This window comes from Cuculus canorus, chromosome 2, assembly GCF_017976375.1.
Source record: "Cuculus canorus isolate bCucCan1 chromosome 2, bCucCan1.pri, whole genome shotgun sequence".
NCBI lineage: Eukaryota > Metazoa > Chordata > Aves > Cuculiformes > Cuculidae > Cuculus > Cuculus canorus.
In genome coordinates, this window is record NC_071402.1 from 6,819,760 (window position 1) to 6,834,944 (window position 15,185).

The 15,185-nt window shown below is 39.5% G+C and overlaps 1 protein-coding gene across 1 annotated transcript in view; it reads left to right on the forward strand.

The window, feature by feature from the left end:
* The window catches only part of COL22A1 (collagen type XXII alpha 1 chain), a 229,564-nt gene that overhangs the window by 12,822 nt on the left and 201,557 nt on the right, over nucleotides 1–15,185 (forward strand). The gene's annotated exons all lie outside the window — the stretch shown is intronic.

The following is a 15,185-nucleotide window of genomic DNA, read 5'->3' on the forward strand; positions in this document are numbered from 1 at the left end:
AGGCTCCAAGATACCAGAGATGTACTGCTATTGAAAAAATAATTGATTCCCGCTATTTGGAATCCGATGAAACTGAAATGTGTTGAGCTTGGATACTTAGCCTGCACTTGCATGATCTTTCCAATAACTTATTCTCCTTTGAAGTCGTTTCATTGTCCTGATGGTCCTGTTCTTGAATTGTTGCCAGTGAAACTGAGTCCTCCTGGTGTAATTCATAGGCAGGAGTCATAAAGTTGACACTCTTGCACATCAGTATGTGGGGAAGAGATCTTTTTGCCTCTAGGATGTTATTAGGAAAAAGATGACAACTTGTGAATATTTTCCAGGTATCGTAATGCTTTGATATATAGAAATGTTGAATAACATTAGTGATAACATCACAGCAACATGTGACTGAAGAATTAGCATTTCTGTTGCACTGAATTGCAGCTATCTTTGTGCAAGCTTAAGGGGGATAGCAGAGGTCTGAGTTCTAAAACCTATATTCTAGCTTTAACATTCATTTTTGTCTTTTAATGTTTTCAGCCTTACATGGACTTCACGTGCAAAGTACGCAAAACCAGGGAAAACACTGGTCTCATGGTTACCCAGTGGAAATTGTTTCATAATGTTTTATTTTGTTTTATTAATTTTGGGGGTTCTTTTTTTGTTTTTTTTTGTTTTATTGTTTTTTCTTGGGTTTTTTTGTTTTTTGTTTTATTAATTGTTTCATAATGTTTTATGAAAGTAATGGACTGGCTTTTATGAAAAGCATCTCAAACCATAGCTTTTGTAGGAATATAAAAAGTGCTCTGTTGGGGGTTTGTTTGGTTTTTTAGTTTGTTTGGGGTTTTTTTATGGTGAACTCTTAAAAATTGGTGAAGTCATGGGCAAGTTAGACAAGCTGTTGCATGTGAATGTAACACAGGACAAGAGGAAATGGCCTCAAGTTGGACCAGGGGAGATTTAGCTTGGATATTAGAAAAAAAATTCTTTACTGAAAGAGTGGTGAAGCACTGGAACAGGCTGCCCAGGGAAGTGGTGGAGTCACGATCCCTGGAGAGGTTCAAAAAATATGTAGATGCAGTGCTTCAGGACATAGTTTAGTAGGCATGGTGGTGTTGATGGGTTTGAATGGATGATCTCAGATGTCTTTCCCAATCTTAATGATTCTATGATTCTATGAATCAATGTGTCAAACTAACAGTGGTGTGGAAAAGCAAGAAATGATCCATTGCCACTGAGAGAACATTTGGGTGGAAGTGAGAGTGGATGTACTCTGCAATCTGCTCTGACAAACTTTTTTCCACAGGCTTCAGAAGTGAAAGATCTGCTTCAAAATCAAGGATCTGCAATATGCTTTCAATCTTTTCTGTGTTTAATACTCCTCTGAGGGAAATAAAATCCAGTCTTCTCAAAGGGGAGACCAAATGTAAAGTACTAGTGTACTTATCTCTCAGGGAGCACCAGAGAGAAGAGTTAAGCCTACAGTAGTCTTCTGCTCAAGTGGTTGATTTGAAGAATACAGAAAACTGGCTGCACTTTCATCTGGTCTCACATAGTTCTTTCAAGGAGCAGGGAGAATTCCCTTTCAACCGATAAATGTCAAGTATGGCTATGGTACTATATGATGCCAGTCATATGGAGAAGAACATGCCAGGAAACGTGTACTCTATGTAAGATGAACTAAGAATAGCGGCTCTCCAAAGCTTTCATATCCCAAGAAGTGTTGAACTTTGTTGCTTTACAGCAATTGCTAGTCTGTAAACGTAGCCAGACTAAAATTCTGATACAACATATATTTCTCCAGATCTAATGGTGTAGGCTTCTTAATTCCCATCCCCTTTGTAGTGTTTTGGGACTTACATCAGTAATTGTTTCAAGTTTAATTCTGCTTGGATGTCCGATTTGCCTGAGAGATGTAAGTGTTTGTGCTGGCATGGCATTTCACTGGAAATGAAAGCCACAGTTCAGCAGTTTAGGCTTAAGCATGCTGAATTTTGGAAAGAAAATTCCTTCCCTGAATTTGGGAGTCACCCCAGCAACTCACATGCCATGCATGCCAAGTGGAGGTGAAAGGATGGAAGCTGAATGGAGACAAGGATTGCATGAAAAGGCCTGGAAGTTTGATACATAAATAATGGCTGAAAAATGTACTGTCTTAAGCAGCTTTAGAAAAGTTTTCTAGTAAAAACAGAGTTAATGCAGTTGCTATAGCTACCATCAGTTTTGTGGAAAACTTCTTGAGATATTTACTCTTTAGTTGTACACAAATACACAGTTTTTTCTTAGTCTGAGGATTCAGCTTCACCTTCTGTTTGGATTCTCTCCTCAAGCATTTAAGCTGCTACTGGTAAGCAGCAGCAGTGTTTAGAGTTTCTAAAGAGAGTAGAAAAATGTAATGTGCTTTTTTGATGTTCAGAATTCTTTTATTTTTCTCTTTATTGCACAAGAAAAACATTGTTATCATAGCTGAGCTAGTGTTTTTATTTAATTTCTTATTTGTTTGTCTGCTTGTGTTCTTTATAGGCAAAGGAATAGCTAACAGCATTGTAGGGTTTAACGTTTACCTTAGTACTGAAAAAATTCAAATTCTTTAATTATTAACTACCAGCATAGAAACTCATTCTGGGCCTCAGAAGCCAGGGAAATGTTTCAAATTAAAACACGATGAGATGTAAGGGCACTGCGGATAAAAACATTCATTCTAGAGATCAAGTATATGGTAACAGAGCACTTAAACAGCTTTCTGGTTCTTATGAGGGAATATTCTATCTCATAAATCAAGACTGATGGTTCTTTAGTGCAAGAAAATTAGTCCAACTTTTGTACAAGATACAGATGAGATACTAGTATTATTAAGAATAATTTGGGACTTGCATTAGGCAGGAGGTCAGACTGGATGTAATTGTCCCTTTCATCCGTAACAATCTGTAAATAAATGTTATTCCCTGAATACATCAACATGAATATGAAAAGCTTTCATATATTATATTGGTTCCTATATATACCCACAGAAAACAATAGTTATAATGTTTGGGGGTTTTTTTGTCTGGCAAGGATAGGCTGCCAGTCTTGCTAACACAGCAAACCAAGCACAATTCCATAATCTTTTTTGTTGTTGTTGTTGCTTAATTTGCAACAGATAGATTCAAACAGTTACTCTTCAAAGAACAACTGTGCTTGAAATATTTGCTTATCTGTATATGAGGTAAATTCATATGCATCTGTGCCCATCTCTGAGGTGTGTTAGTACACTGACATTTTCCTTAGCATCAAAAAGAAAGCAAAGAAAAGTACCTGCTTGCTGCTCAGTGGGGCAGGAAATCTAGTGACAAAAAAAAAAAAAATGATGTAGAAAAGGCCAAGGAACTCAGTGCCTTTTTGTAAGCTTTATATTATTGGTGAGGACTGCCTTCAGGTCTCCAGGTCCTGAAGCCTACTTTCAGAGTCAGTGAGAGCAAAGCATTACCCATTAGCACTTAGGACAGCTGAACATCAAGACTGATGACACTCAATTGCAGTTTATGGACACAAAAGACTCAGACTGAAAACTCAGATTTTAGGTAATCGAGGATTCCATGAATACCCCATAGTTTTGCTTCCCATATCATAAAATTGTAGGATCATAGAATGGTTTGGGTCAGAAACGATCTTGAAGATCATCTCATTCCAACTCCCCTGCCATGGGCAGAGACACCTTCCACTAGATCAGATTGCTCAAAGCCTCGTTCAACCTGTCCTTGAACATCTCCAGGGACGGAGCACTCATGACTTCTCTGGGCAATATCCATTGTGATTAACTCAGAAACTGGAATTAATCCTGCATGGGATTTTCTTAAGCTATCTTTGTGTAATGTGGTGTAAAAGTTTGAAAAAACATTGCTTTTTCTAGCTCCATTTTAGTCCTGCTCAAACCTGTTTTTCTAAGACAATTTCATCATCTAGAACAGGGTATCTGTTTAGAAATCTGGATGTGCTGTTTCTGTTCCCCATTAGGTAAAGACTTTATACTCAAGTCTTCTCACCCTCTGTCTCCGAACTTGCTAAAGTTTCCTATTGTTACCATTATCATCTGTTAGTTGTTGTTGCTTTTGGCTGACTTTCTTATGTCACCTTGACATCTGCTGAAATATCGGTATCTAGATCTTAGTTTTTTTTCAAGGCATCTTTTGTTGCATCTGGGGAAAATAAGCACTTCTTGTGTGTAGTTCATCTATTTTAATCATCCTCCTTAGGAAGAGATAAAATCAATCCGGCTATGGATTTTTTTTCTTCTTTTTCATCCATGAACTAAAAGGGAACACATCCTGAGGAGCTCAAATATAATACTGCATACAATGTTAGTTAGACACTAACAATCTAAACTTAAATGAGATAAATCCCAGCCAAAGCTCTGCAATGTCTTAGGAAATAGCCTTATGTGATACAATATCATAAATTCCTCTTTGAAGTCCAGAACAGCACAGATGTGATTTGTTATATGTTCTAGCACAGTTTAGCACTGCTAAAGTGGGTATCTCTTTTCCCTTTCTACAGTTTTTCTGTGTCCTTTCTCCCACACCAAACTTTCCAATTTAGCATTTGCTTTTCTTTTCCTGGTAACCGCTGTTTGTCCTGCCATCTGCTCTTGTCTCTCTCATTTCCAGTTGTCTCTATTTTCAAGGAAATGGTGCTTTCCTGATGGCTTTTGGCCATCTGCCTGAACAGAGCACATGGATACAGATATACCATCACAAAAGACCTATACTTAAAGATCAATACGCTTTTCCTGACATAACAATTCATTCTGCAAGGTTGTCACTAGTTTAGGAAGTAATGGGTACTTTGAAAATTTTTGAGTCCTTATCCATTTGAAAATATCCTCTCTCCAACTATCAAATAAAATCTTTGATAACTACTATTGCCTACCTAATAGCTATCTCTTCCTTTAAGGCACAAATTCAGAAGAGGTGAGGAAAAAGAATTTAGTTTCTAAGTTTCTGATCTTTTTTGAGGCAGCTTGGTATCAAATTTCTTCCTATGGTTAATTACTAGAATTTGAGATAGAAAAAAATGAGAATGTTTGGAAGTTCTGAGTTTGATGCTGTTCCATGTTTCATCCATATGATTCTTTATACTCCTTTATTTCTTTCAGGGGACTTCCCTTTCTGCTTTGACTTTCCTACAACAGAGTGACTACTTCAGTTTCTGAGACTTCTAGGAAGAATTGAAAGAAATGAAGCAAAGTGGTGGGGTTGGGGCGGGCTGCAAGTTGAGATGATTCAAAACACTTCTAACCAGCATCAGGATTATTTACCTGACATTGTCCCACTGCATGTCTTAAGTACAGACAAGTAGTCTCAGTTGTTCTGCAGGGGTGGCAGGTAGAGACCTTTCATATCAGCTAGGAAGTGATAGACCTCTTGCATGTGTCAGTTGCCTGGCAGATGTTTATAGGCTCTAGAGCACAATTTTTGGTTTATTATCCTTTCTGTTAGAGTGGTTGGGGTGATGAGAACCCTTCCTGGTAGAAAACAGTTGTAGTTTACGTGCTCTTTGGCTACAGGCTTTTTCCTGTTTAATTTACAGCTTTCAGACGCCTATTTGCTGTACTTCTTTCTAGTGCCTTCTTTATCAGCTGCCTGTTTTTCTTATTACTTACTGCCCTGGAAGCTGCAATGCTGAGAAATGGATCAGGGCAGAACTTTACCACAGGTCTCGCAGTGCCAGGATCAGGTCAAGATCATGGAAAGGGTCATGGACAGTAATCTTCTGTGTGTTGCATTCAGAAATTGAGAGCAGTAAAGCATAGTTTATCTCAGTCTTGGACTTAAGACTGCTGTGACACTGGATAAACTCTGCTTCTGCTTAAGTCTTTTGTGTTCTGTTTATCTGCTAGTCCTATGTGATGGTGGCCCCAATGTTAGGGAGAGATGGCTGAGATGTCAAGGATATGCTATCCAATTCGCCTTTACTCATAGATAGTGCTGTATTTAAGGCTGTGCTTCTTATTTCTCTTCTCTTATTTTAAAGAGTCTGTGGTGGTGGCGGTGAAGACATCCACAATGCAGACCTCTGTGGTCAGAGAAGATGAGTCCTCTTCTCTTCTCCTAGCCCCAGTTCTTACCATGGAAGAGAGAAACACTCAATTCTTAGGTTTTTGGTCTCAAGTCCTCCATACAACCTTTCTGCTCTGCAGGCACCTAAGCTGATTAAGGTGTCTAACCTTAGAGTTCTGTGGTTGGGTCTTCCCGAAAGTATCTCTACGTCAAATGACTTGAGTCGTGCAATTATGAGAAATAAAAGCAGCAATCCTCTGTGCGTCTCAGTCCTGCTTTGTTTTTCAGATCAGTTCCCAAAATTCTTTGTTGCCATCACACAATGTCGGCTAATAGTGAATTGCTTTCTACTCTAGAGCCATGTTGCAACAAGAAGACAAAGAATGGCCTTATTCTACAATACCTGGTGGGAAACGAGAGGTGGCAGTGCTTGTTCTCAGTAGACAAAAAACATGGAAATACTCAGTTTGGGTGCTTTTCAGGCAGTAGATACCATACAGGGGACAACATCTCCTGCAAGTACCGAGTAAAGAGGGAAAACTTTAGAAAGAGACAAGGCTGAGGATCTAACCTTGCTATCTGCGCCTCTTCCAGTAACAACAGGTATCTCTTCTTTGCAAGCCTCTGCACACAGATCTTCCACTTTTGCTGGTCTGTTGCTGCCTGCAGTAGAGTCCTGTGTCAAAGGCCAAGACCAGGGAAATTAGATCATGGAAAAGCTTTGCAATACTAAATCTCTTAATCAAATGTAGCTGTTGTTTCTGTACAAACATTCATGAAATTAGATGGCCATCAACTTGTTGGAACATGAGCAGGAAAATATCACCTACATAGTGCAAGTAAGAGGCATTTTTATTCCTGTATCTGGGAAATTCTCTGTCATCTGGACAGTTCAGTAGAAGTGTTGAGAAAGTGGTAGGTGAGTGCGTGGTGCTTTTCAAATTGTCATAGTCCTGTAATAACCCTGAGAGTGACAGACAAATAGTATGAGCTCTGTTCTGGAGCTTGTAGGGATTCTGGTAGTCATTATCTATGCCAATATCATAAGACATAGAGAAAGGAATTCATAGCAATTGCATGTATTGTCCCCAGTAGGGGTTCTGGGAAATGCATTCACCAGGTTCCTCTTTGTTAGTAAGTATGTTGCCTATTTTCGAAACAGATTTAGGCTGTTACCCCATCCCGGTTCCTCACTCCAGCTCTGCTAGCTGACTATATAAAGCCATGACATATGGATCTTTTTACTGACATAATCCTCTACTGTACTAAAAAAGAAAATATTAGGTTTCATTCCAAGAGCTGGAAGAACTTCCATGAGGATATAAAAAGCAGGAAATGGGCCCTGTAAGAGCAGAGCACTCTCATATTGAATAGCCTTGAGGAGCTCACTGTTAAAGGCTTCTTCCTAATAGGTAATGTAGACTGGAACAGCTCTGCCTCTGCTTGGGAGGAAATGGGATTTGTAGGAGTTCCCCAGTACAGGTTATAGGGCTTAGGCCAAAAGTGGGTGTTCGTGACCCTGTAATAAATCAACATGCTTCCCGTATACTACAGTAAGGATAGTCAAAGCATGTACAACTGGGGACAAATCTCAGGGTTTTCCACTCCACAGTGAACTATTTCTATAGTGTGAACTATTTCTATAGTTTGAACTGTTTGCTTCCTCTGTGGACTTAGTTTTTAATCTGTCTTGCTTACATCACTCCTCATTAATCTGGACATCCTGCAGCCAGCAATGGTTGTTAGTTTAAATGTATGACTTGGGCTTCTCATGAAGGCCAGTGGTTAATGTCCCCTATTACCTTAAATAGCCAGTACACCTTATACTACATGCAGGTAGTCAGTTTTCCAATTCCAGACATGCATGTGCTGCAGACCCTGCTTCAGTGACAGCGTGAGAGACATTTTAGAGTTGTGTTAAGAGTGAAGGAAATAGCTGAGGGAAAAAGTTTCTAAGTTAGTCAAGGTGCGATGGAGTGTGATTAGAAGGGATGAACTGTGCAGCTGTTATTGAGTCAAGTAGTTTGGAGACTGTGTTTCCCCCTAGAAAGTCCATCACCATTCTTGAATTATTATTTATCTCAATGTTTCATTGCATTAATATCCATAGGATTCAAATACATTTGTGCCCCAATGGATGAGCCACTGCAGAAGCGTAAGATGTTGTAATGTGCTCTATAAATGGCTTGCAATTTAGGTGACTCAGATTATATGTTTGGGGATGTTTTGGGAGTAGGAGATGATAGTTCCCAAATAAGATTATGACAAGTTGACTGACCTCTGAGTCTCCTGTTCTGTTTCTAATTCCCTGCTGGATGCTAAAGAGGTTGAGGCTAGTGCTTTCCAAAAGAAAGTGAGCAAAAATTAAGGAGGAAAAAATGATTCTAACAAAATGCAAGACTGAGAGGCTACTTTAGTGTAAAGAAAAATGCACCTAGAAGAATCAAACTAATGCTTCAATTTTAAGTTCAGTATATTCTTCCTGGTTTTGCCAGCTAGTAAATAAACCTCAGGAAAGAAACTGTCAGTACAAGTGCTGGTGTTGGTGCCTGTTTTTTGGGGAAAATCCTGCTTTCCAGGCATTGCCTTTCCATTGTCTTCTCCTTATCAGCTCTTTTAATCCCTTGGACCTCACATACACTCTTTGACACTTCTTGTGAGTCTTTTCCTTGATAATTATTTCAGTTAGGTTATCGAAGGTGCTTGTGGAATAGTATTTTGTACAGAGTCAGATTTCGAGATGTAGAATTTCTTTTGAAATTGAAACTCTTCATTAGCTGAAGTAAAATGGGGTTACCACTCAGCTGGTCAATAAACATGTGTGTTTGAATGGTGCAGTGTGGGTTTTCCTTACAGGTTGGCTAACAATACCAAAGCCAGAGCGCTGCTGGGCACAACTTTCTCAAGTGTTGCTTGAGAATGTACTTTTTCAATACTAGCAAGGGGTGATTGTGAACCTATATTCAGCACTGGTGGGGCCACACATCAAATCCTGTGTTCAGTTTTGGGCTCCTCAGTACAAGAAAGATATTGAGCTACTGGTGCGTGTACAGAGGAGAGCAACAAGGCCAGTGAAGGATCTGCAGCACAAGTCTTATGAGGAACGACTGAGAGAATGGGGATTGTTTAGTCTGGAGAAGAGGAGACTAAGGAGCATCTTTATTGTTCTCTACAGCTACTGAAAAGGAGTCTGTAGTGAGGTGGGTGCTGGTCTCTTCAAACAAGTAACAAGTGATAAGATGAGAGGAATGCCTCAAGTTGTGCCAAGGGAGGTTTAGCTTGGATGTTAGGAAAAAATTCGTTACTGAAAGAGTAATGAAGCACTGGAACAGACTGCTCAGTGAAGTGGTGGAGTCACCATCCCTGGAGGTGTTTGGAAACATATAGATGTGGCGCTTCAGGACATGGTTTAGTAGGCATGTTGGCATTGTGCTAATAGTTGGACTTGATGATCTTAGAGGTCTTTTCCAATCTTAACAATTCTATGATTCTATGTAGCTTGTTTCTAGCTCCTGATATGTTATGCTGGGAGACTGAGAGACAGCTGTACTCCATGACATGTCCTTAAGAACTGGTTTACTCATTTGGCCCGATCTGAAAGATTTGGAGCATCATTTTGTGGCATTTGTGCTCCTGGGCACAGCAGCTGGAGCACTGCAGAACATAGGGAACCTATACTTTGTCTCCTTTGGGAGCTGGGAGGTAGACACAGCATGTGACAGGTCCCACTGTGTGAGTGCAGCCCATTTATAGGAAAGGTAACAAAATTAATTTGGGAATGATGGTGTGGATTCTTCTTACCCCAGTCACAGACTACAGAATTAGGGAGATTCTACCATAGAGACTTTTTATCACAGGTTAGTTTTGGGGTTTGTTAGCCAATCAGTAGAAGGATTTCTAGGTTTGACGTGCAAAAGTACAATTTAAATTTGGAGTTACTTCCTCTGGACAAATCATCAAAAAGTTACACTTAGGGATATTGCATCAAGGTTTTAGCCTGCAGACACTGTGTGGCTGCAGCAGGCAAAAATACATTGCAAAGTCCTTGTCTAGTACTTAAGATATTTTAGAATTGCAGCAATTTGGCAAGCAACAAGTAAGGGCTTGTTTTAAAGCCTCTGTGGTAGATGCGTTTACAAATGGGTCAGCTTGAATGATGCATGATCGAAGCTTAAGTTAAGGAATCTGGAACGGCTGAATTCTAATTCTGACCTTCTGACAGATTTCTCTGCATGTGCAAGTGCAACAACATAGAGGTTAAAAGAACATTCCTAAGGCTGCAAAGCGGAGCATGCAGAAATTAGGAAATGCCCATGCTGAGTTAATCTAGTCCCCCTTGGACTATGCTTAAAGCCCTCTAAGACTCTTAGTTATGCTTCTCTGTATGATTGGTTAGTTCAGTAGTTGGAAGAGGCATGATCAACAAACTGACTCTACTAAGATGTCAGATTTATCAGTGTTCAGGGTGTTTTGGGTTTGTTTTTTTTTTGGTTTTCTTTTTTTCTGTGTGTGTGAAAAGCTATACAGTTGGACACAGTATTTTTCACCCCAGGCTGACCTCGTCTTCCGAGGAACACACCAAAGACATAAAAAATCACATTATGAGTGCCAGCATAGTTAGGACATTTATATGGCATATAGCAACGTTCAGTGGCAGCAGAAAAATTGATGAAATTAAGTACAATAATAGTCTCAGCCACCCTCCACCCTTGAATTTAATAGTAAGATGAACAGTTCAGTGAAATAACTTAGTAAAACTTAAGAAAAAGCTCAGATATGTTAATGGCAGGTTAAAGTCCATAACATGCTTTTTGCATTCGGCCTTGCATCACTGGTCTTTGTACTGTCACTGAAGAGTTTTTGAACTTTTGCTTGCATGATATAGAAGCAATTTTATTAAATCACACTCCTCAAATGCTCATCTTACTACTGACTCCAGTTTTGTTTCATTTCATTTTAGTAATATTTGTGACTGAATCACTCTTCTGAAGGATGAAAGAGATCACAGAAAGTGTTCTTGATTTTCTTTCCATCTCTGACTCACATGGTTTTTTGCTGTCAGTGTCATCTCTTAAAAGATGACAGAAGAGAATTTCCTGGAGAGCCTGAGATAGGGAAATCCAGTACTTGTACTCATATCACTTGTCCTAGAAATGCCATAGTTTTCTTCCCTGCCCCATTCGTCATACCAGCCCCGTCTTTTCCCTTTTTGTTTTTCAAAATGCCTTTTCAAAACAGCTTTGCTTCCATTCTCACATACAAGATTTCTCTCCTTGTCCCCTGAATTGCAATAATGCAACAGCATTATCTGAGAAGCGATGTTAGAACAAAGTCACTATATGTTCCTTCATTATCTGGCTCTAGCAGGACAAAGACTGAGAAAGGAGGACATAAAATATCACTGCCATATTCACAATGGACAGGGGGTTCATTTTCTAAATAAACAAATGTCAGGATATTCTTTGACTTTCGTTCAATCAGGAGTAAACGGCATGATAAAATGCAGCCCAGCTATGTGGTTCCATTTTGGATACGCATGTGATTCTGTGGAAAGCAGAGCCCTAGCTCTGTTCCCAGCCTTAAGGGATAAAGCTCAGGAAGACAAAGCAGTAACCCTTAAAAGACAGGAATGCAGAAGAAGCCCAAAAGTGAGCAAAATATCAAAATACATTTGAGATCATAAGACCCAATTCTCCATCAGCTCTGTTTTTTTAATGCTGCTTTTTATGAGTGTGCATCTACCTAAGAGTATTTACTTATTGTTCAAAATTAGAGAGGACTTACCACGGATGCTCACTGACCTAAAACTCTATATCACCCCCCTGAAAAAGCCATACTGAAGCTGAAAGTTACATAGAGCTTGTGTCTATCTTCTGCATATTGTTTGTTCAGCTGTGAGGTGGTATGAATAGCTTAGTACTATGCCTGTATTTTAGGTGTACAGTGCTCACTTTAACATTCACCAGCACGCTTTTCAGCCTGAATGCCATTCCTACATCATGTTTGCATTCAGCCAGAATTACTCACCTCTTTTTTCCCATTCAACTATTAAAAACTGGGCTTCAGACACAGAGTCTGCAATTTGGCAAGAAGTGTGGATGTGGTAGGATTTGTCAGTTCTTTTTGCAATATCACTTAATACATCTAAATGTGTCACAAGGGAATCCCAAAGTGATGTTTGTAAGATAAAAAAAAAAAAATAGTTATTTTTAAAAGACTGACTTAGGCCACTTTGAGGAAAATTATTCCCACATGATAGACTGAACTAAAAATAATAGTAATAAAAAAATCCATGTTGGCCACTTGGACGTAGGGTCAACAAAACAGAAATTTTTATTCTTGGATCACTCTGAAGGCTAAATTTTGGTGTCTTTTTTGATCCTTTCTCCTTGAAAAGGAAATAAATGTTGATCATATAATAGTTTGGGTTGGAAGGGACCTCAGAGATATCTAGTTCCAACTCCCCTACCATGGGCAGGGACATCCCACTAGATCTAGATGCCCAAGGCCCCATCCAACTTGACCTTGAACACCTCCAGGAATGGGGCATCCACAACTTCCCTTGGAACCTATTCCAGCGCCTCACCACTCTCATGGTGATCAGCTGCTGTAATCTCAACCTGGACTCAGTCTCACAGTGACAGACTGAGTGAAAGGAACCAGTGTGGAAAGCCCATCCCTAAAAATGCTTTATCTCCAATCTTTATGCTCATACCCCTGAAGACTTCCTTGCCACGATAAGTCCTGTTGCTATGAATGGGGCAATGGTCTTTCACTGATATATCCATACATAAAGTAGCTGCAAGTTAAATGATTTAGTTCAATTCTTCATGCTATTAAAATGGATAAAATTATGTATTTTGGCCTGAATGCAAGAATAATATTGAACCATAAATGTATATTAAAGCTGTATTAAAACTACCACAGGTTATGATTATAGATTTTAGGCAGATGTTCTGATTATAGATTTGGATTTTTTTTCCACTATTTTTAGCTTAACTGACTGTTCTGAGACACCTTTCAGCATCTATAACACAGCAATGACCTCTTGAGGTGTTTTGGCAACATGTGGAGAGTAATGACATCTTAGAGGCACAGATGTCAGACCTGGTCATATAGGTAGCCTTTCTGCTGGGGAAAAGTCACACGTGTACCAAGTGAGCCAGGACCATGAACTTCCCTGTCACACCACGTCTGCTGCCTGTGGAGCCAGTGTCAGTCCATCCCACCACTGTTCTGCTGACTGACACTAGCTGATGCTCTGCTCCTTTTATCCTGGCCTCATGTGGGTTAGCAGCTGGCAAAGACTGTTTTTAATAATGTATTTATAAAACTTTACAGCCATGCAACTCCAGACGCAGAGAAAGGACGGTTTGATCTCTCAGCATTGGAAGTGCAGAACACTGCGTGGCAGATCTGATTTCCCATCTCTTGCTGTTGCCATTAACCTGCCTTCTCATCACCAGGGCCAGAAAATAATGTCTCCTGAAAAACACACGGGGGGAAAAACATTAGACTGAAGGCCCCCATAGCTATTTTAAGTAATTCTTGTCCTGGTCCCTCTGCAGGCAGCTGCCTGATCGGTATTTCAGTAATGTGCCTATTTAAAAGGAAATTCTAACCACTGTAGGCCATGGTGATATTTTCATGCCCTTTTTACCCTGCAAGCTTTTCCATCTTGCTCAAACCTGAGCACCTCACTGTCTCGTAGGGACATCATCTGGCTGAGGTGTAAACTACAGCACTGCTTATGCCCTTTGGATTTAGGGATGGTACTTGAATAAGACTGATTTTTTTTTCTTTGTCTTTTTTTTTTTTTTTAATTTTAACTTTTAACCTTGCATTTATGTTTTAATGCTGGAAAATAGTTCTAAGTTTTATTTGCAGAGTGCAAGTTTGTTAGGTTTATTGCTTTCTCCTTTCCTGCATGTGATAAGGACTTCTGGAAATGTAGGAGCCTGTATTTTGTCCTGGGAATAAGGGTTTGAAGCTATGTCTCGACAACTACATAAGATTTTCCCCACTTTTTATTTCCTAAACCAGCATGACATGCACTTTATTTTGAGACATGTGGTAGAAATAGGCCCAACATTTGAGTGATCAAGACTGGTTTTGAACAAATGCTGACACCACCATTGTTTTTGTCTGTGATTCCCACAGAACCCTATTGCTTTGAAAATAAATAACCTAGAACACACAGTTGACCCTGCAGCAATGATCTATAACAAGCAGTGTTTCCTTCATACCTTTTTCACTCAACTATTAACAGCGAGAAGATGATGGACATGTTAAAACACAGAAGAAGCAGGAATTCCCTAAGAATATGAACAAAGAAATCTGCTCATTAAAGAGGAAAAGATGTGTTCAGGAGCTGGGAGAAAGTTTTCCAATATGATTCCTTAAGCAGTAAAGAGCTGCAGAGTGGTAACTGTGTGTGTATACATAGTATATAGAACTGCAGTGATTTGATGGTCTATCTAATAAAAAATAATAAAATAACAGCAATAAGTAAATAATATTTCTTTTTTCACAATGAGTTGGTTTACTGTTAAAAAACCTAGCTAAACTTTTAACAGCCTGGCCACTTTGACTGGCTGAGTTCAGTAGCTTGAGTCAAGGTAAATTCAAACCAATGACCTTAAACTGAAGATCACCCGCCTGAACTTTTACACTTCTTTAAAGTCAATATTTTAAAGATTTGTTTTGAAGCTGTCGAGTTTATTCCTGTAGAGAGGGACTGACAGCAACAAATACATACACGAAAACAGACACATATTTTTAGACTTTGCCATTTCTGAGGCTCAAGAACTGAAATCAGCAATGAGTGAAGTGGCAACCGGTTGTGTGTGATTTGCTGTGGTTTGTATCTGGGCTCTGTGCTGTGTATCTCCTAATGATGAATGTGTGGGAGGGCCAGGTCAGGAATGGTTTCCACTCCAGTGCGTTGATTGTGTAGTTGGCAGTGGGCTCAATTAAAGTATAATAATCTGGTAATCTCCCTCCTTTTTTCCATTCAGGCTGCTGCACACTGAATAGAGCCAGTGAAAGGCTATAGCTTTTGAAAAGTAGGTGAACTCCCGCCTCTTTGTCTGGACAGTTTGTGTCTAGTCAACTAAAATGACAGGCAAAAGAGGCAACTACCCAAAACGTTGCTCCCATAACTTG